At 44.9% G+C, this 20,617-nt stretch overlaps 1 protein-coding gene across 6 annotated transcripts in view; it reads left to right on the top strand.

Annotated features, from left to right (window-relative positions):
• The window catches only part of ZFHX3 (zinc finger homeobox 3), a 255,242-nt gene that overhangs the window by 62,805 nt on the left and 171,820 nt on the right, over window positions 1-20,617 (top strand). Inside the window, exon 1 of one of the 6 annotated variants that reach the window (XM_070388071.1) lies at window positions 4,409-4,529. The exons of the other annotated variants lie outside the window; for them this stretch is intronic. The gene's annotated coding sequence lies outside the window, so the exon portion shown is untranslated. Of the gene's footprint in view, window positions 1-4,408; window positions 4,530-20,617 lie in introns of those variants that run through there. 6 annotated transcript variants of the gene reach the window in all.

Below are 20,617 nucleotides of genomic sequence, written 5' to 3'. Positions count from 1 at the left end.
TCAGAGTAGTGCTCCTGAAAGTAGCAAATGTGGTTTTGAAGGCCTGTCATATTCTGTCATGGGGAAAATCCTGCTGGTTACTGTGGGCCGAGCCAACGCTGTCGAGGGTCGAGTGAAGGATGGGGCCTCTACCTTCTCCTTCTAATGGAATGGCTGCTGGCTTCTTCTCAGAACTCGGGTTCCTTTTTTTCTTCCTGCACATTCTGCAAACACACTTTTAGTCTATTGGCAGGCTTGGCGTCCTGAAGCTACCATACTTATCCTCAGGACCCAGTAAAATTTCCCCTGGAACGATTTGAAGAGCATTCACAACTACCTGTGAGATGCTTGCTTCTATTGAGAAACATTTCCACATTCGTCTAGTTCATCTTGAAAAATAATATCATAGCATGTGAAAATATTATTACAGTCATCATTAACAGTGCTGTTAATCTAAAGACTTGGGTCTCAAGGCAGATGGCTGTATTTATAACCAAGGAGTTAATTCCACTGTCAATAAACATGAACCTGTTGTGTTGGGTGTGATAGAACTGGAGACATGAGTCCAGTGTAGCAGCGAAAGTCACCACTGAGCTGTGTCTGCAGGAATGCATTCTAGAATCAGCGTTTGAACATCTTCAGTTAGTTCCATGGCCACCAAGTCCTCCAGAGAAATTTTAATTACAAACCAAGGTGATGTGGTTTCTTAAATGTGCTATAACAAATGGATGTTAGCTCAAGTAGCCCTGAGCAGCCCCCTCCATCAATAAAACCCCATAATTATCACATGGCGGGCTCTGAGGAGGAAATCTTCACGCCCTGAGTGTCTAGTCGGCTGGGCTTCCGGCCTCCCTTTCCTGAAGTTGGGGGCAGGGTGAGGGTGTGGAAGGTCAGCCCTTTCCTCAGAGGCCCCCGAGGGTCATGACACACCCAGGACAGGCTCTGGTGCTGCCCCAGGAAAGAACATGTTCATAGCCCAGGGGTGTGGCCTGCTTTTTGGTGGTGGACCAGGAGTTTGGGGGAGGAAGGGTGGTTTAAATGGAAGACCTTGAAATGGCAAATCTTTATTAGTTTTGTAAACAGCTTTAGGAAGCACTGGGAGCATCTTGCAGGGACCCTGCAATTATCATAATAAACAGTTTTATCATCTGCTTGGCAATCAATATTGTGGCTTATGCTGCTTTAGTATCTCAGTGGTATTGATTACCTTAACAACTGTGCTGCGGTCAGCTTCCATTAACCCCTGCTCTACCGGCAGGGTCTGTGCTTTCCCTCGTTGGATGGAAAACTGCTCTGGTCCCAGACCAGGCAAGTGCCAGAATTCAAAGGCTGGCCAGAGTCAAACACAGCTTTTATCTCAAGGCACCCAACAGAAGGAAGGTTTTTAAACAGGGAAGTTAATGCAGGTCTTTAAAGGCATCTTGTTTGTGTGTTTGTGTGTGTGTTTGTGTGTAGACAGTGTATAAAATAATTGTAACAGTGGGATTTCAACAGATACTTAGGAATTTGAATGTTAAGATAAAAACTCCTGATTTTTCTCTGCCTTGGCCGTGTCCAGTGGTCATGTCCATTCCATCCCTCTTGCCCCCATGATGGAATTGAGCACTACAGTGCTGAGGCCCTTATGTAACAGGCATTCCTGGGACATTTGGAGCATTCTGCTTTGAGATCCACAGTTTGCTTTTAGAGAGTAACCACTTACCTGGGGACATCTCATTCTAGGATTCAGGTTCCTCCAGACCAGTGAGTGTCTGAAGTGAAATGGTCGATCATAAGATGACAGAATGCTGGAGATAAATTTTGGTGCCCTTTAGATTACATCACTCTGACTGGCTGTCCCCAGTCTCTGGTCTGATTCATGTTTACACCCCCCTTTTCTCCTGATGAAACAAAAGCAACATGGATACTTAGCTCTAGGGAGCAAGGGATGGAGTGAGTCCCCAGACGCAGCCAGTAGTGAAGAATTAGGCAGTGCTAAGTGATAGTCATCCAGAAACTTTAAGGACAAGGTCTTTCTAGCAGCAGTGGGGACGATGGTGTGTGTGTGTTGACTTGTCTATGTTGTTTTTCTCTTAATAACTACTCTGTTTTAAATGAGAAATGTGTGTATGTGTGTATGCATATGTGTCTGTATGTATATGTGTGTGTGTATGTGTGTATTCACATATAGAATGAGTATAAATGATGCTGGGGGTGAGCTTGCACAGCATATCTGGCAACATAACCCCTTTAAACCGATTTTAGTGCAAACTGCCATGGGGTCTTTACCTTTCTAAACCAAACAACACAGGTATGCTGTTCAACCAGAGTGACGACCTCTAGTGAGAAGCCAGCAGCTACATCTAGGAGTCAGTTTTTACAGTTGGTGAGTTTCATGGAGTCGCTGGGGAGCGGAGGAGGAGGAGAAGGAGTGGCAGTAGTTGGACTGGGGGAGGGTGAATCGCTTTGGCAGCTGACACTATCCTGCCCTCCCTGCCAGGCTGCAGCCTCTGGCTTCCTAATCCCTCAAGAGGATCCAGAAATGAAAGTTTATCAGATGGGGAGGAGGCCAGTAGGTGTGTGATGAAGGCAAGGGCCTTGGCTTCAGACTGAGCTTGGAGGAGTGTAAGTAGGTAACAGGCAAGAGGGGGTGCCAGGTGTATGGGATTCCAGATCACGGAATTCAAGTCCCAGCAAACAAGGGTCCATATAAGAGAGGGTCAGAATGCCAGGTCATAGAGTCTGGGCAGCAAGATGTAAGGCTGTAGACTCTTATCTGGTGGTGTCTAGGGGAGAAATAGCGAGACATGACCGCAGAATCCAGCCAAAGGCTTGACAAGCAGGGCTGAGCCCACAGATGGTCTTGAGGAGACAGAGGCCTGTGCAGGTGAGGGAATGGCCCCAGGGAGTAACGGTGGGAAGTTGGTGGGAGTGGTTCTCTAGGTGTGGTCTGGGAACCTAACCAGGGCCAAGCTTACCCTCCTGACCCCACCCTACCAGGTCACCGTCTCTCCCACTGGGATGTCAAGGGATCCCCATCACTGTCTTGTTTTCTGTACCCACCTACTTTTGTCCTCAATCTCCCTGTACCCAGACTACCTTGGTTCCACAAGTTGGTAAATTTTATTTTAAGCATAATGTTCTTCCTAAATGGGCTTCCCTGGTGGCTCAGTGGTAAAGAATCTGCCTGCGAAGGCAGGGCATGTGAGTTCCATCTGTAGGTCGGGAAGATCCCCTGGAGAAGAAAATGGCAACCCACTCCAGTATTCTTGCCTGGTAAATCCCATGGACAGAGGAGCCTGGTGGGCTGCACTCCATGGGGTTGCAAAAGAGTTGGACACTACTTAGCAACTACACAAGAACAACATTCTTCCTTACATATTAGCTACATCAGTCAGTCAGACTCAGAGGATGGGCAGTGGTTAAGTTGACCCAAGTTCCACTACTTTCCATTATGATAGGGACAGTAGCTCAAAGGGCTCCACTGTGACAGCAGAGGGTAGATCAGATGGCCCTTACTTTGCCACTGTAGACTATGCAACATTCATGATGGGGATGATACCTCCATTTTTTAGTTTTATGTAGATGTGTGCATTTTGATTAGGTTATAATATTGTGGCCCAAATCACCCTTTGTGTTGCCTCATTGGTCTTAAATTGAGCTCTGCATTGATACTAGCTCTTCTAAGTTTGACCTCATTCATGAGGAGCTCCTAGATGTTGACAGCTTTTTACTTAGTTCTTTTCACCAATAGCTTTTTGAGCCACATGGTCAGACTTCTAGTCAGCAGTATTGTCTACGTGGTAGAGGATGTTTTAGAGGGAATCATGTTCTATGTAAAATTTTAAGATTTGATGTCTCACATCAAGGTTCTTGTCTGTGTGGAGCAACCCGGTATTTGGTATTATTTATAGTTCTGCTTTTTAGGTGTGAACAGAGAAGTGAAATATCTTTTTTTGGGTCTTTGGTATACTCAGGTTTTTTTTTTTTTTCTTTCTTTCTTATTTAGAAGATGAAATGTTATCTTTGAAGGGTTTGGAAAGATGATTCTTTTTCAGGAAGTGGTGTCTTCATAGAGAAAAGAACCCTGGAGTAGAAACCGGAGAATGGATCCTGGTTCCTGATTTGCTGCTCACCAGCTGGTGACCTTGGGAAAGAATGACTCATAGTAGTCACTCTCCTGTTTTAGACTTTTTTTTGAACCTGTAAAATCTGAGTTATGGTTCCTATTCTGTCTACTTAACAAAACACGATTGTTGGTGGTCAAGTGAGAAATGAATATGAGTGTTTCAAAATGTATAAACCACCGTATAAATTGAAGGAGCATTGTTATTTGTTCCTAGGGAAGTTGGTGCCGGGTGTGACTGTTTTCTTGGTCAAACACCAACGCTGCTGTGAAAAAGTGCTTTGCAAAGAGTATTTCCCAGGAAGCTGCAGCATGACGATGGGCGTGTAAAGGCCTCCATGCGGCAAGAAGCCCACTTATCATTGGCTCAGCCTACTTGAAGATGAGCACAAAGAGCCAGCCCCAGTGGGAACCAGCTCCGTTCAGACTTTACAAAGCAATTAAGGTGACTTATAAAACATTCATACTGAGATGAAAGACAATGAGCTCAAAAACAATGGTTGGTAAATATTGCCTTATTTCGTAAATTCACTGGAAGTGTTTAAAGTTATTTTTTAACCCACTAAATCAACCAGTGGAGGCTTTTCACTTATCAGTGGGTGTGTTTTTTCTTAATCATGAGTTTGACTCCAGACTCTAAATCAAGCTCTTATGTAATCTTAGGCTGTTACATTGGGCTCATTTTTTTTTCTCAGCAGTGGTATTGATAGTGGCCATGTATAAACGTGTCAGGGACTGTGCCCAACGCGTGATGCCTATTACCCCTTCCTGTATTGGTGGTAGGATGGTGCCTCGTACCTTCCAAGGGTAGGAGTAAGGGTGGGGTCAGCAAATGGTGAGTTTTGAACAAGATTTAGAGGTAGCTGGGGCCTAAAGTACTTCTTTGGAAGTCTTTAAGCTCTTCTAAATAAAGAAGAATCCGTATTTCCTTGAAAAAAGGCTTAGCTTGCCATGAATATGTCAACTCAAGGCTGAGAAGCTTGGCTCTGGCCAGGGCCATTCTTTTTTCAGAAGGTGCTCCTGAACTGGATAAAGACAGAGCTTTCTTTAAAAAAAAAAAAAAAAGTGTATTATGTAAAAAAAAAAAAAATAATAATAATGATCTCCATCACTTACACTTGACAACAATTCACTTTTTGTTGGATTTCTTTACTCTTTTTGTTCATGGGCTTTGATTTTAGAGCTAATCAAAGATATCATGAGGCTTCATCATTTTCTTAGGTGGTAGTAACATTATGTCGACATAACAAAAGTAACACGTTCTTGCACGCAATCAAATATCAGATTACTCTTCACACTTACCTGATTGTCCCCAGAATGGCTTCTTAGGTTGATTTGTTTGAAGGGGTTTCCAAGCGAGGTCTGCCTAGTGCATTTAGGTATTCGATTCTTAGCTCTCAAATCTAGATCAGTCCCCTCACCCCTCACTGTGGCTTCCACATGTGCCTCCCCGCTGACCATCCCATGGATTTAGAACAATGATGGGGAGTAGGTCCATGTCGCAGAAGAGGCACTGTCGTGGTGTGAAGATACTCACATCCCCTTTCTAACTCTGCCACTGACCTTGAACAAGCCACCGACACCCTCTGGGGTCATTATTCCTGTCCATCAAAGGAGACAGTGAGTCTGAATGACCTTAGACTCAAGCCTTCTTATTATGACCTCCTCAAAGGGAACACTTGCTACCTGTTCCTTATCCCAGTTTTTGTGATTGAGAAATTGTTGGTGCTAAATAATCCTGAGTGATTAACTTGTTCTTTTTCTCTTGAACATTGTGAATAGTATACCTTAAACAAGGTTATTATGTTCTCCTTCTGAACTTTCAAAAAGCTTAGAGCCAAGTTTATGCCTCAACGTGTTGGTTATTATTGTATGCATTTTTCTGAAATGTTAAAATTTAAGCTTCTTTAATCTGGACCGTTTTTTAAAGTCTTTATTGAATTTGTTACACCATTGCTTATACCTTATCTTTTTTTTTTTGGCCATGAGTCATGTGGGACATTAGTCCCCCAATAATGGATAGAACTTGTCCCCCTGCATTGAAAGTCAAAGTCGTAACCATTGGACCACCAGGGAGGTCCCTGTTATATGCATTTTAAGCCTCATTTTTGGCTCAGATTTCCTCCACTGTTGTTCATTCTTTCTTCTTCTGCCCTGGCCTCAATTTATGCAATCATGTTGTGTTGTGTATTCTTGCAAGCAGCGTGAATAAATGACTCCATGCTGGGTATTCTCGTGTGACTCTGATCTGGTCTGCAAGCTCTTTCACCTAGGGTCCCTGTCTTACTGTTTTCTGCTTTGTTGAGCCACACATTAGGTGCTCAGTAAAAACTTAACCAATAGAGTTTAAATTGGACATATTGTCATCACTTGTGCGTTTACATTTTTTCCCATTTTAGTGGTGAAGAGTTGTTGGGAGCAGTATTGATTTTTTTGAGTGTGGCCCCAGTCCTTCTTGGATTCATCTTTTTATGGCAAAACTGCCAGAGGAAGTCTGGCAGTTTTTAAATGCAGTGGATTTGGCTGACGATGTTTATTTTTCGGTAGAACTTATCTTTGTCAATAGCTTCTTGCTACCTTTTCCCCCTAGGCTTTTGATGAGTGAAGCAGTATTTGCTGGGCAAACATTGGGGACAGGGGGTTTTAAATCCTGAAACAGTAGCCATTCTGCGTATTCTGGAGTCCACCTCTGGCTCCAGCCTTGGACACCGGGAGTGCCCTTGTGGAGATACACAGGGTGATGGAGGTGGATGTACCCCTGGGAGAAGGCAGGCTAGGCAGTCGGTGAGCAAGTTCTCCTCTTGGCTCTCCAGCAGCCTGCCTTGGCCTTGGGAAGGCTGTGCCTGCTCTCCTCAGTAAGGCCATGGTTCTGATGGACTCTCTCCCTTACCCCCCCACCCAGGACCTCTGCTTCCTTGATTGCCCAGTAGGGGACGTTCCTCCTGCAGCTTTAGGGGAGGGTCTGAGTCTGTGCTTGTTGAGCCCCCAGCACACAGTAGGTGCTCAGTAAACACAGGGGGGTGCCTTCAGGAGCAGCTCTTCAAGTGATCAGAGGACATATTTACAACCTTTGCTAGTGGCCTCCTTTTTTGTTGTTTCTGCCACTTGGGAAGGCAGTCCTCTAAGCGCTGGTTTTGAGGGGCTGTGGTTTTGAAGGCTCCTGTTCTGGGTCCCCGGATGACTTCTGTCTCAACCACAGAGAACCGAGGTGCCCTTGTTGGTTGACGGAGTCCTCCCCATGTTCTTCTCCCAGCCAGACACCCTCCCAGGCCAGCGGCTTGGCCTTGCTTCTCTCCTTCCCACACCGAGGAGATGCTTCCAAGCCTCTGCTCCATGCAGACCTAGTCCAGAGGGAAGGCGAGACCCTTGGGTGAGGGGTCCTGGGTGTGGCGAGGAAGTTGAGGCTCATGGCTTGCAAGTTTTCTTCTAATGGAATTTCCCATCACTTACTGCCCTGCTGATTTCTGATCAATGAAAATGAAATTGCATCACCTCCTCAGAGGCTCCACGTATGCCTGCTGCTTCCAGCTGTGTCAGTTCCGGTAAAATAATCTCATCAGGCGTGCAAGAGGGTAATAGGAAATAAAAATAAAAACCCACAATTAGCAAGAGGCCTTGCAGCTGAGTAACACTTTCCATGCCGGAGGCAGAAGGCCAGGGAGTGAACGCTTAGGAAGGATTCCTTCAAATAAAAGAAGGAAGATTCCTGGTCCTTTTCTTCTCCCCTCTTCCCCTGAACTCTGGCCCCCACCCTTCATGTGTGGATGGTTCAAACTCGTGCACAGGTTTGTCCTGCCCTCCAGGTGAGGTCAGCAGAACAGCTGTGAGAGGGACACACGAGGGAGGGGGCTTTCACTTTTCTTTCTCCCCAGCCCACCTCCCACCCCAGACAAACACCAAATGAGTTTCAGAAATTTCAGTTTCTCCCACCGACCTGTGACAGGAAACCAGATGGTTGCAAGGGGGGCTGGGGGTGGGTGGGCGACAACTGGAAGCTGAGTTAAGGTTGGTAAATAGGCTTCTCAGAGCTGGTTTATTTTAATTCCTAGACTTTATGCTTCAATTATCAGTCCATTAAGAACCAGGCTCCCCACCTCTGCGTTATTCTCCAAAACTCCCAGGACCATGTCATGAACAAAAGAAGGAGGGTCTATTGAGGGGCATGGCTTGGTCACATGGAAGCAGGAGTGTGGGACAGGCCAGTCCTAACACCTCTGGGTAAGGCTTTGGGATGGTGAACCCAAGTACCTGAGGAGAAGCAGTGCTCGTGTGAAGGCTGGTTCAGTGGTTCTGGCAGTTTTTCTTAAGTTGTTTGGGGCACAGCATGCTTTCCTCCTGGGTCATCAGGAAATCTCAGACATTCCTAAGTTTCCTTTAGGAATCTGACTCCCTTTAGGTTCCTGACTCCCATGTAGGTTGAGGATGAGACCCTTGAGAGAGATGAGCATGGCAGGAGTGTGGGGAGGGGTTATGGTATCCCCAGCACCCAAGGGGCTTAGGGCAGTCGCGCAACTTGCCAAACCATGTGTGGCAGCAGTTGAACCATGTTTTAAAATGCAGTGGACATCAGAGGTCGTCACAGGCCGCCTCTGGTTCATAGAAGGACGGATTCTGGCCTTAGAAGCAGGAAGGCTCAGGAATGTGGGGAGCGGTGGTAACCCGGATAACTGTGTTGATGCTGTGAATCCGGCAGCACGTGGAGTTCTGCGCCTCCTCCAGCTTGCACCCCGCCTGGATGGTCACCACTGTCCAGGTTCTTATTTTGCATTTCTGGCCTCTAATGAGAGCAAGCTAGTTGGGAGTCTGTATCGATAAGAGGGCCGCTGTGCATATTGTAGGTACTTGGTGACCATCTGTTGTGTGAACGGATAAAAATCGTTAGAGCAGCCAGCGAGTGTTTGGCCAAGCATGATTCACAGGGGTTTAAAGCTAAGAGCACCAGGGCCAGAACCCCAGCAGCCTCTTCACTGTCATGGCCTAAGAGATGGGCCTGTTAACCAGCCAGGTTGGGTACCCCCATCTCAGCATGGCTTAACGCTGGGGCCTTCTGGAGCTGTGGGAACAGTTTTCGTCAACTTATTCTGGCACTGCCTGGGATTAGGGCTGCTGGCTGGAAGTTTTGAGGGGACAACCCGAGCTCTAGGGGGGAGAGGACAGAGGGTGTCACTTCAGAAGGATGCTGAAGTTCTTGACGTCAACATGCGTTTTTCATGTGTCTGTGTGTTTGTATATGTTTCTTTGCTTTTTTTTTTAAATTATTTTTTAATTGAAGGATAATTGCTTTATAGAATTTTGTTGTACAGTTATATTTCTATCCTCTCATCTCAGACACTTAGCACAAGGTCTTGATCTACATTGATCACTTTTTATGACTTGAACTGGCAATTCCCTGCCAGGGATCAGACCTAACCAGGGTGTTCAGGAAACCATTAAGGAAAAATACATAACCACACTCATTCCCAGACTCAATTGTTTGGTCGTAGCAGTGCCTGGATAAGAGACTTTCCAGCATGATTAAGCCACGTCCTATTTAACGTGGCCTCGACGATTGTTCACAGCAGCCACTGACCCAAGAGCAGTGCCTGGAGCAGTGAGAAGAGAAAGTCCATCTGCGCCACTTGTGCTGAGCTTGTGAGGGCGTCATTGTTACCCGCTTCAGGTGGCTTCTGGAAGGCTAAGGCAGCGCAAACTCTTTGGATCCTTACGTTTGAAGAAGGAATTTTCCTTTGTTGATGTGCCTCATTCCCAGGGCCACTTTTTGAAGTGGCTAGTGGTAAATACGTCTCAATCCGTTTTTCTTGATTAAAAGTAATGGTGCAAATAATTGGCTTTCTGATTACCACTTGGGATGGAGAAGGGGCTCTGAAGAGTAGGGCACACATGTCAGTTTCACTGCCCCTACCCCTGCCACCCACACACCCCGCCACCCAACACCCAGTTGGGTTTTAAGCTTCAGAGTTTGGAAGTTCTTCACATACACTCAGAGGGCGAACAGAACCCGTACCCTCTTCAGTCCGTCTTGAAGTCCGCCGAGGTCACCATGGCTGCTGGTCCACTTGGCTGTAAGGGAAGGAACTGCCAGGGGCCAGGCCGGACAGCCTCCATCCCTGCTCCATTTAGTGGTGCCTCTTGCTCCCTGCTGCTTGAAAAGCTGTTTATGCTAACGAGCCAGGGAAGATCTGAAGCCCGCGCGGTGCCTGCACTGGTGAGAGGCCCTGTGTGTGTGTTGCCCCATTAATGAGTCTTCGAAGGGCAACCCTTGTTTGTTTTGTCCTGGTGCCAACTCCGGAGCCTTGTGCCAGAGCGCGCTGCCGATGGGGAGCCCGCCATGTGGCTTTCTTCCTGCTGAGAGGAAAACACACTCCTTTTTCAGAGAGTCATTTTGGAGATGCACGTTGAGGGGGACATTCCTTCCCCAAGGCCACCTCTCACCTTGCCCTTGCCTGGCTTCCTGACCATCCCAGCATGACCATGTCTGGTGGTGGAGCTTGTGGAGAGCAGAAGTTCCTCTGCCAGGAAGGCTGGATGGGGTTTCCCAGGTGCTGCTGCAGGACCAGAGAAAGGCAGCTCACAGGTTATTCCTTTGTTCTCACAGATCAGATCTGTGTAGAAGAAAGCTCGAGGCCCATGGCTGCTTCTATCCCGTCCCAGAAACAGCACGTGCAGAGAATCTGCCCAAGTCAGTCTCTCTTTCGTCTGTGCAGCCTTGAACCCCTGCAGTTTCTCCTGTGATTCAAATTAAAAGTTCCGCTGATCAATCACTAGTTCCTAAGAATTCAGGAACCAGTGGACTCATGGTCCTCTTCTACTCAAGAGCACAGATGGCTTTATAGCCCTTTCCACAAGGAAAACACTTTGTCCATACCCGACTCCCCTCATTCTGTCCCCCAAACCCAGATAGTTAGGGGTTTGCTTGGCTTTCTGGATTTCTGTCTCCTTGACCAGTCTATTTAGGATGACTGGAATGAGGGCTGCCCCTGTAGACTTCAAATCTCCCAGATTATTTGGAATAGGAAATAATAAACCACAAAATACTGAAATACTCAAGTGTTGTACCTGAGCCTCCAAATGAGGAGGAATGGGTCTTTGGTGGTCAATTATTTGTAATGTTGAGATCAGCGCTCTCCCACTAATACTATTTAAGATGTCTCAGAGAGAGTGCTCTTAATCAAGTTTTTACTACCTGCTTCGTACTGTGCTGGGAGGTGAACAGAATTATAAGCTGATTTTCGCCTTCAAGCAGCTTATAGTCCATTGGTAGAGATAGAAGTAACCCAGGTGGTACAAGGAGAAACTGTTTTAGTGTCAGTGTCCTGGTGATTACTGTTGGAGTTCAGCGAGGAGAAATACTTTGGTGGGTTTGAGTGATTTGTCGTTGTTGTTCATTCACTAAGTCGTGCCTGACTCTGCGACCCCCATGGACTTCAGCACGCCAGGCTTCCCTGTCCTTCACTGTCTCCCCAAGTTTGCTCAAACTCATATCCATTGAGTTGATGATGCCATCCACCCATCTTGTCCTCTGTCGCCCCCTTCCCCTTCTGCCCTCAATCTTTCCCAGCATCAGAGTCTTTCCCAGTGAGTCCATTCTTCATATTAAATGGCCATAGTACTGGAGCTTCAGCATCAGCATCAGTCCTTCCAGTGGATATTCTGGGTTGATTTCCTTTAGGATTGATTGGCTTGATCTCCTTACTGTCCAAGGGACTCTCCAGAGTCTTCCTCTAGCACCACAATTTGAAAGCATCAATTCTTTGGTGCTCAGCCATCTTTATGGTCTGACTCTCACATCCATTGATGACTATCAGGAAAAACCATAGCTTTGACTATGTGAACTTTTGTCGGCAAAGTTATGTCTCTGCTTTTTATTACGCTGTCTAGGTTTGTCATAGCTTTTCTTCCAAGGAGCATGCATCTTTTAATTTCTTGACTGCAGTTTGAATGATAGGAGGGGAGTTTTATTGCCTCTGTGAAACTGGAGCTTGTGCTTTTTAAGGGACGTCCAAGGTTTGGATGAATGTTGAGGAAGAGAGAGGCCATCCACAGGGTGAGGGGCTGCAGAAACGGAGGCAAGAATGTGTTGATGGGGTTGAGACTCTGCTGTCGGAGAAGTGAGAGCTGGCTTGATTCATAGTGTGGGGTTGATTTTAGAGTGTGTTAAAACCAGTGTGGGGAGCATCTGTTTGAATATTTTGGCAACTGTCTTTTGCGTGGGAAAGGCACTGGGTGAAGATGACAGCAAGAAGACTGGGATGATCTTTCCTTTCTGTTTTCTGGAATCAAAGATGGTACCAAGAGTTCCATCCAGAGAGCCCAGGGCAGTCGGCAAGGGGCAGTACCACTTGGACATGTCGAGCCACGCCAAGTGTGGCGTGATGGGAGGCCAGCCACTTACAGACATCTTGTGGTCCACTGAAAGTCTGAGATGCACATTCAGGTGATAAGTCAGGAATGGAGAGTTTTGCTTTGGGAATCAACTCATAATTTCAGTAATTGAAACCACAGAAGTAGTTAAGGTAGTTGATATACAGAGATAAGAGCAGAGAACCAAGGGAGGTGGTGAAGTATGATGCTGGTTAATTCTATAGAACAGAGAGGAGAGATTTCTGGGGGTTAACATAGTACGGCATTTTATTAAGTAACTGGACAAGTGCACCCACATATGGTTAGAGACATAGGAGGAAAGCTGGAAATCCATGTCAGAGAAGCAAGGCGGGGAAAAGACTGCAAGGGGACAGTCAGCAGTTCTGAATGCAGGGGAGATGGAAGAAGATGAGAGGAAAAGAGGCTACCCTGAGAAGGGCATTGGTGACCTTGGAGAGGGAGCTGCATCTTGGAGACACGGGGCCTTCTAACACCCCTTCCTGCAGAAACAGTGTCTAGCACCCCCTCCAGAGAGCCTGAGCCTGTGTTCTGGGGTTGGGGGGTGGGCTGGCTTCTGTGTGTATCTTCACTCGGGTCTACGTTTGGGTCTGCTGTGCAGCAAAGCTTGAGAACTGCTAATGCGATGCAGCCTAGCTCTCTGTAAGCACGTAGAGCTTGTGGAGTCACCTGGCTTTAGAAGATCGGTGATGGGAAAGTGAGGCCATGGACGCAGTCCACTTGTTGAAAGGAGTTGAGCCCTGAGGGAAGGACAGAGCAGTGTCATGTGCCTTGACGATGTGAACAGTCAGGTTCCCGTTCAGAAGCTTACGTGGGCGTGGAATGTGGTAGCCTGGCAAGTGGGAGGGGGATTGGCCAGCAAAACCCTACGAAGCCCTCTTAGTAATCATCATGGAAAGGACAATACACCCCTGCTGTAGGAATAACAGGCAATTTACAAAAGAAATAGCCAGTAAGTATCTGCAGATGGGTTCTCTTACTGGCAAAAAATGGAAGTGAGAATGAAATGCCATTTCTTGCCTGCCAAATTGGCAACTTTTTTTTTTTTTTTTAAAGCAAAATAATACCCACTATTGATGAAGGTGCAGGAAAATTGAGGCTCTTGTGCCAGTGAGCATGTGTTGGAAAGGCTTTCCTAGAGGGCCGCTTGGCCTATGCCAGGCAGCCTGAAATATTCCTAGCTTTTGAGCCAGCAGTTACACTTCCAGAAATATGTCCCACGGAAATAGAGATGGAACGTTATGGGTGAAAGCCTAGGTTTTAAAGTAGGAAGGAAGGCTTATGGTTTCAAAGGTTGACTTTGGTAGTATGTAACTTGTATAAGGTATTAACATTTAACCCTCTAGGCCTCAATTTCCTCATCTGTAAAATGGGCTGTTGAAAGGATCGAAGGATATAATGTCTTTTTAAAAAGTTCTTAGAACCGTGCCTGGCCCTACTAAGTGGGTAGTAATTGAACTACTGCTTATTTTTATTATTTTGTTATTATATGTGCAGAAAAATTTGTGAAGTTTACTGCTGTGCAGCGTAAACAGCAAAATATTAAGGATTGCCTAAATGTCCAGTAATTATGAATTATGCTGTGTCCGTAAGATGCAATATCTATGTAGCCATTACTTCTAACCTATGAAGGATATTTCATGTCCTGGGAGCACTTCAATGCCTAAATTAAGTTAAAGGGGCAGTCTACTTAAGGAGCAGTGTGATCTGAGGTTGGTAAAGATCTGTAACTATAAAAATGAAGAAGGAAAAAACCTAAAAACTTCATACCTCCCAGTGGCTCTCTGGCCAGTAATACTGTAGGTGGTTTTTATTTCAGATATTGAGTTTTTCTACAGATACCCCAAGTTTTTAAAAATAGTGTGTTCATGCTGCTTTAGTCAGAAGACATTATTTAAAATAAGTCTTAACATCATGAAACGCCAGATTGAAACTCTTAACGGGCCAGATGGTACATTTTACATCATTTCCTAACTTTTGCTCCACAGCCCAATAGGAGAAACGGAGAGATCAGAAACGGGATCTTTCGAGATGGATTTTTAGGAAATTGGAATTGAAAAGTTTTGGGTGCTGGCACAGAAGACATTGAAGTAGATGTTCACACTTAGTGGGGAAGGTATCCAGTTTGCAGAGAAAGCACTGGAGGTTGGGCGAGGATGGAGGGGCAGATGATCCAAGTGGGAAGTTCAAGGGGCTGTATTTGCTAGAAGGAGGGGCTGCTTCACATCTGGGAGGGGGATCCATGCATTATGGTGAATAAATTCAGGTCAGGAGAGAACCATTCAGGCCAGTAATGGACAAAGGATACTGGCCCGTTGTTCTCAGGGTATGGGAGAGAGGTCTCAGGGTAGACACTGAAGGAAGTACCTAAGTGTTGGATAAAATATTCATATAGCTGGTTAAAATGCCCCAAATTCTGCCTCTCCCCCCCCCCTTTTTTTTTTAAAGAAAAACACAGAATCAGTAAAAACTGAGTGGTTTCACTTTTCATTACTGTATTATGGGTTTGGTCGTTTTTGAACTTTGGGTGTGTCTCCATACATAGTAACAAATCTGTTCCAGTAAATACCAGCTCCTCTCTCCAGACACCCACAGCCTGGCCTGTTAGACCTGGCTCTGCTGCGGATCTCGGGACTCTCTCCTCCTCCCCTGCATGACTCTGTCAGAGCCAGAATATCGCGGTAGTTGTGGATTCCCTGCAGAATGGACTGAGCTAGCAGTTTTCACTTCTAGGCTGATTTATGTTCACGCTGGAAAGAGCACAGATGCAGTTATTAGCAAACATGAAGCCCAGGGCCTGGACGATTCTCTGGGCCTTCCGGGCAGTGGTCCTCTTGCAACACAGGAGACCTGTTCCAGCACGTGTGTGTTCCCTGATCTCGCCATAGTTACAGAATGATTCTCAAGGCTACAGGGAAATAGCTACCAAGAGGATGGAATCTCGCCTATTTATGGTTTAACACTTACTGACTTACACGCAGCAGCAATATACAAATACTGTTGTGGAAAGCACAGAATGGAATTGGATATGATTCTTCAGTGGATTCCAGGCTAAACAGTTGAGGGTATTATTTCTTTGCCCCTTGAATGAGGTTTCTACTTATCTCCAAACCTAGGTTACCCTTGGTGCTCGCTCTCTTTTTTTTTTCTTAGACCGTGGGGATAGTTTACTCATCATTGTGTATTTTGCTAACATGTTGTAGTCTATGTTAAGCAATGCCCACTCTCTGTAGGTTGCTGGATTTCTTGCTTTCCGTGGTGGCTATCCTTACCATTATATTTAGAATTGCTCTTCACCAGGTTAGGGAAATCTGTCTTGAATCAGGATGCCACAGTAAATAGGTTTCAGCATGTGTTACTTGAAATCCTGCCTGAATTAGAATGGCCATTTGTCTTCTCCAACCAGGGAGTTCTAGCTAGAACCTTTTGGGTGAAGAAAGGGAAGACCAGTTTTCTCTGTCTGTCTGCACCTCCCCGTCGAAGCCTCCCTCCTGTCATGAAGCTGTGCCAGGAATGGATTTCAAATGAAGATAAGGGTGGATGATCAGGCTGGGTTGGCTGTTTGTAAGTATTTTGGGGAGATTAAACACATAGAGTTCCCACACTGGACAGTTTTTTTTTTTCTTTTTCATTTAACGTAATTTCAGATGTACAAGAAAGTTATAGAATAGAGAATTCTCACATATATTTCATCCAGTCCTCTCCCATGTTATTAATACCATTTTCTCCCTTCTGTGTGTTTGTCGTCATGCATGTTTGCAGAGAGACACGCTCTCAAACATGTATTTGCTAAGCAGTTCGAAAATGGAGACAGCATGCCCTGCTGCTAAGTTGCTTCAGTCGTGTCCGACTCTGTGCGACCCCATAGATGGCAGCCCACCAGGCTCCCCTGTCCCTGGGATTCTCCAGGCAAGAACACTGGAGTGGGTTGCCATTTCCTTTTCCATTACCTCTAAATGGACCTGTGCCTATTTCTTAAAAACAAAGATACTCTTTTATATAACCACACTGCAGTTATCAAAATTAGTAACTAACATTCATCTACCACTATTTCCCAATCTACAGACCTTAATCAGATTTTGCAAAGTTGTCCCAACCGTGCCCTTTATTTGGGAAAAGTCCAGATTCTGTGTTTTGTTCATTGGTCAGGTCTCTTTAGTCTAACTCTTTAATCTGAAACAGTGTATCTTTCTGCCTCCTGACACTGACATTTCTGAAGAGCCTAGGCCATTAGACTGTCCCTGGTTTGGATTTGCCTGCTGTTCTCTCATGATTAGACTTGGGTTTTGCATTTTCGGCAGGCATGTCACAGAAGAGATGTCACGTTCTTCTTAGTGCATCCTCTCAGGAGGCACAGGATGGCTACTCGTCTCATTCTTGGTGAGCCTTACTTCGACCACGTGATGAAGGGAGGTGGTGCTGCCAGGCTTCTCCAGTGTAAAGTCACTGTTTTTTCCTTCTGTAATTAATAAGTGTCTTGTGGGGAGATTCTTTGAGACTGTAAATATTCCTGTAACTACTCAAACTTTCACCCACTGCTTTTCGTATTCATTGATTCTTTGCTGAATGGGTTACTACTATGATGATGGTTACCAGATGGTATTGTTCTAACTTTATCATTCCCTCTGTATTTGTTAGTGGGATTTCCACCCTAAGCAAGAACTCTGCCTTCTGCCACATTAAAAAAAAAATTACCAAAGTATGGAATTATGGATTCTAATTTTATATATTGGGTTGTAATCCTTTACTCTCATGTAACTTTCTTGCTGAAATTGTCCCAAGCTCGGGCAGTGAGAGCCCCTGCAGATGCTCCTGAGCCTTTGGGCACACTCTTCATTCAATCCTAGAGCACTTCCTTATGTCCTGCCTCAGAGAGGTGCTCCACACTCATCTTGCGCTCTCCCTGCCCCAGCCCAAAAATTGGCCGGCTCTCCAAGGAGACCTGCTTCCATTTAGAGGAGGAGGGTTGCACCAGACATTTCTTCAGTTTAGAGGAAAAGAAGGAGTGTGTCCAGGGATCATTTATTTTTTTCCTCTCTCAAAGTGTTATCATTTCTCCCAATACGTTAATTTCCCCCGTGGTTTTATTAAACACCTGTTACATTGTGGATGTGAAAGATACAGAGATAAATGAGACACGGATCTTGCTCTCCAACTGCTCATAGCCTCATGGCAGAAATAGACAAGTCAACATATCATTACAGCATTGTGATAACTCTAGAATTGCAGTGTGTCACCATATGCAAAACTAGGATCACAGAGGAGGAGGTTAAAGCTGATAAAGCTGACTGAATAACCCAGTGGGTCACCAGGAATGAATAGAATCTTCACCTTTCAAATGACCCAAGAGGCTGCCTGATGTGGAACCTTCTGGCTATAGCAAAATGCCCTTCTCCACGCATGAAACCAGGGTCAGCATTCCACTTGGGAACTCTAATTAATCCAGAGAAAGATTTTTGTTTATATTGAATTGAACTCTATTTTTTAAATAAATCACCCCTCATTTACTCCTAGTTAAACCCTAAAGCTCAGTAGAAGACATGGAACTAATCCTCATTGTATGTGGCAGTCAGGGCTTCGCGTGGTTGAAGATGGTTGTCTTGCCCTGCAATGGGAACCTTGATTTTTTTTTTTTGCTCTTGAGCTGATCATGGTCAGCCATTCATTAGTCAGTACACCTCTTACCAGATTCCCCCACATGGCTCATAACACTCTTCATGCAGTTAGAGAAAATGAGAGGGCTGTGATTCTGCTCAGTTGGAACAGATAGAGGCACCCCTGTAGCCCAGAGGCCGCATCTACATCTTTGGCCACTGTGTCAGCTTTAGGCTGCTGCTGAATTTGTAGTGAAGGAACACCTCCAGGTATGTTTTTTGTTTTTTGCATGAACTCCTGTTAATCCAAGTCCCTTTAATTCCCTGTTGGTTTTACTGCTTGCTTGAACTTAAATACAAGTCTTCCTATTTCTCTTTTCAAAATTTCGTCTTGTTTGTTTCAGCCTATTGTTCCAACTTACCGAGATTTGTTTTAAAAAAGTCTTGATTCCACCATTTAGCATGTTAGTCCCCTCAATTGATGTATGTGCTTGGTCTCGTCCACCCCTAAAGTTGTCGATTTAAGTGAAGGGAACCAGGGATAAGGCAGGACTTTAAGGCATGTCCCTAGACACATTGACCTTTGAGTGGGTACTTTAGGTAATAACATCTTCCAGCTATAAGAGCGGGCAGACTTTATTATCTGAAAGACATTTCATCCACTAGATACACAGAAATGATAAACTTTGGGATACATTATTAAAATCAAAAAGGACCCTCTACTGCGTTTCTCAGATCGTTGAGTCTAAGTGAAGCTATTCTCCAGTTTATTTTATGTGAATTTTCTTACTGAACCTACAGCTAATTGCTGAGTCCTCAGGACCTTTCGTCCCCGAGATGCTATTCAACAACTGTTGACTCTTCTTCTAAAACTGTGAGGAACTTGCAGTATATAGTCTATAACACATCCTTTTAAACTTAATATATATACTGTATCCAAAATGATGATACACATCTTCCTCTCCTTTCTCTTGTTTTATATTACTTCTGAGTGCTTTTTCGCCATTTAACATTATATTTATTTGTTTGCGGTCTTTCCCCACAAGAATGTAAGCTGATTCCTATTGTTGATTCTCTGAGTATCTGACATATAATAGGTGGACAGTAAATGCTGAGTTAATGGATGAATACATTTTTTGATCTATAGTTTCTGGAACTGCCTTTTTTTTTTCCTTGAAAGAAGTCAAGATAATGGGCCTTTTATCCCTTCTTTCCTGTGTGAAGATATCCAAGTAGGAGAGTGCATTTTGAACTCTCATCTCCTCTATCATTCCCAAGTTAAAAAAAAAAAAAAAAAGGAGGGAGAAATGTGTCTGTGAACTGGTAGTGTTCCTTTCCACAGTCATCCTGATAGCCCATGATCTTGGAACAGACCCTGGTACCTAAAGATTGAATGCGACTGTCAGATGTGCTGAAGTTCTCTTTGAGAAATAGATATTAAAGTAAAACAGAGAAGATGGGACTTCACCGGTGGTCCAGTGGTTAAACTTTGCACTCCCAATGCAAGGGGTACAGGTTAGATCCCTGGATGGGGAACTAAGATTCCGAATGCCACATGGTGGGGCAGAAAAAAAAGAGAAATAACTTAAAAAAAAAGACAAGAAAACATAGTAGAATGGCTAAGAACACAGGCTCTACAGCAAGATTATGGTTTTGTCATTTAGGCTTTCATTTGTTATTTGACAAACATTATGTCATTTGTCATTTAGGTCAAGCGACCTGAGTTTTCCCAGCCTCAAAATGGGGCTAAAAATAGCACCCATCTTCTGGAATGTTCTAAGCGTCCAGGTGGTGTTGGGCCCACAGGCCTTACATGATGTCACACTCAAGAAGTGATGGCTTCCCTTCAGATGGTTTTCATTTTTAAAAAGCTTTGGGAAAAAAGGCACAGAGTAGGACATGAGGTCGCCTATAACCTCATCCCCTAGCAATTACCTCTGTAAAATTTTTTTGCATAAATCTCACGGATTTCCACACGCAGAACCTAATTAGGCTTTGTTTACTCAGCATCCTGTGTGATCATTTCCCACCCACCCCTGTACATAGTTTCTTTTAAAAGTGATATTTTATACCATCCTATGGAATGCTATGCACTGTAATTTAGAAAATACCTTGTTTCTCCAGATTATTGCCATCTTTTTTTTTCCTGTTACAAACATTGTGATGAATAATCTTCTATCTCTGCGTATCTTGGATTGTTTCCTGAAACAGGGGAATTGCTGAGTCAAAGGGCACGTGCATTTTTGAGGTTTTTGACACCCACTGCCAAATCGCTTTCAGGAAGGTGGTGCTCACTGAAGTCCCCCTCCAGCAGAGCAGAGAACCCCCAGGAGCCCGCCCATTCACTTCTCTCTGGTGATGCTGCATGGGTTATTCACAGAGGCAACAGTTTCTCCCATCTCTCTCTCTCTGTTTTTCTTTTCTTTCCCCCTTTGTTTCTTTTCTTGGTTTTCTGCCAGACAGCCTCTTGTGAAAGGACCGCCTAATTAACCCTGTGCTAATTAACAATTTAAAATTACACAGTGCGACTGTTGGTGTTTAATTCTCCAGGAGCTGGAGC

The sequence above is a fragment of the Bos mutus genome, chromosome 18 (assembly GCF_027580195.1).
Source record: "Bos mutus isolate GX-2022 chromosome 18, NWIPB_WYAK_1.1, whole genome shotgun sequence".
Classification (NCBI taxonomy): Eukaryota; Metazoa; Chordata; class Mammalia; order Artiodactyla; family Bovidae; genus Bos; species Bos mutus.
This window is presented reverse-complemented; position numbering and strand designations above follow the sequence as displayed.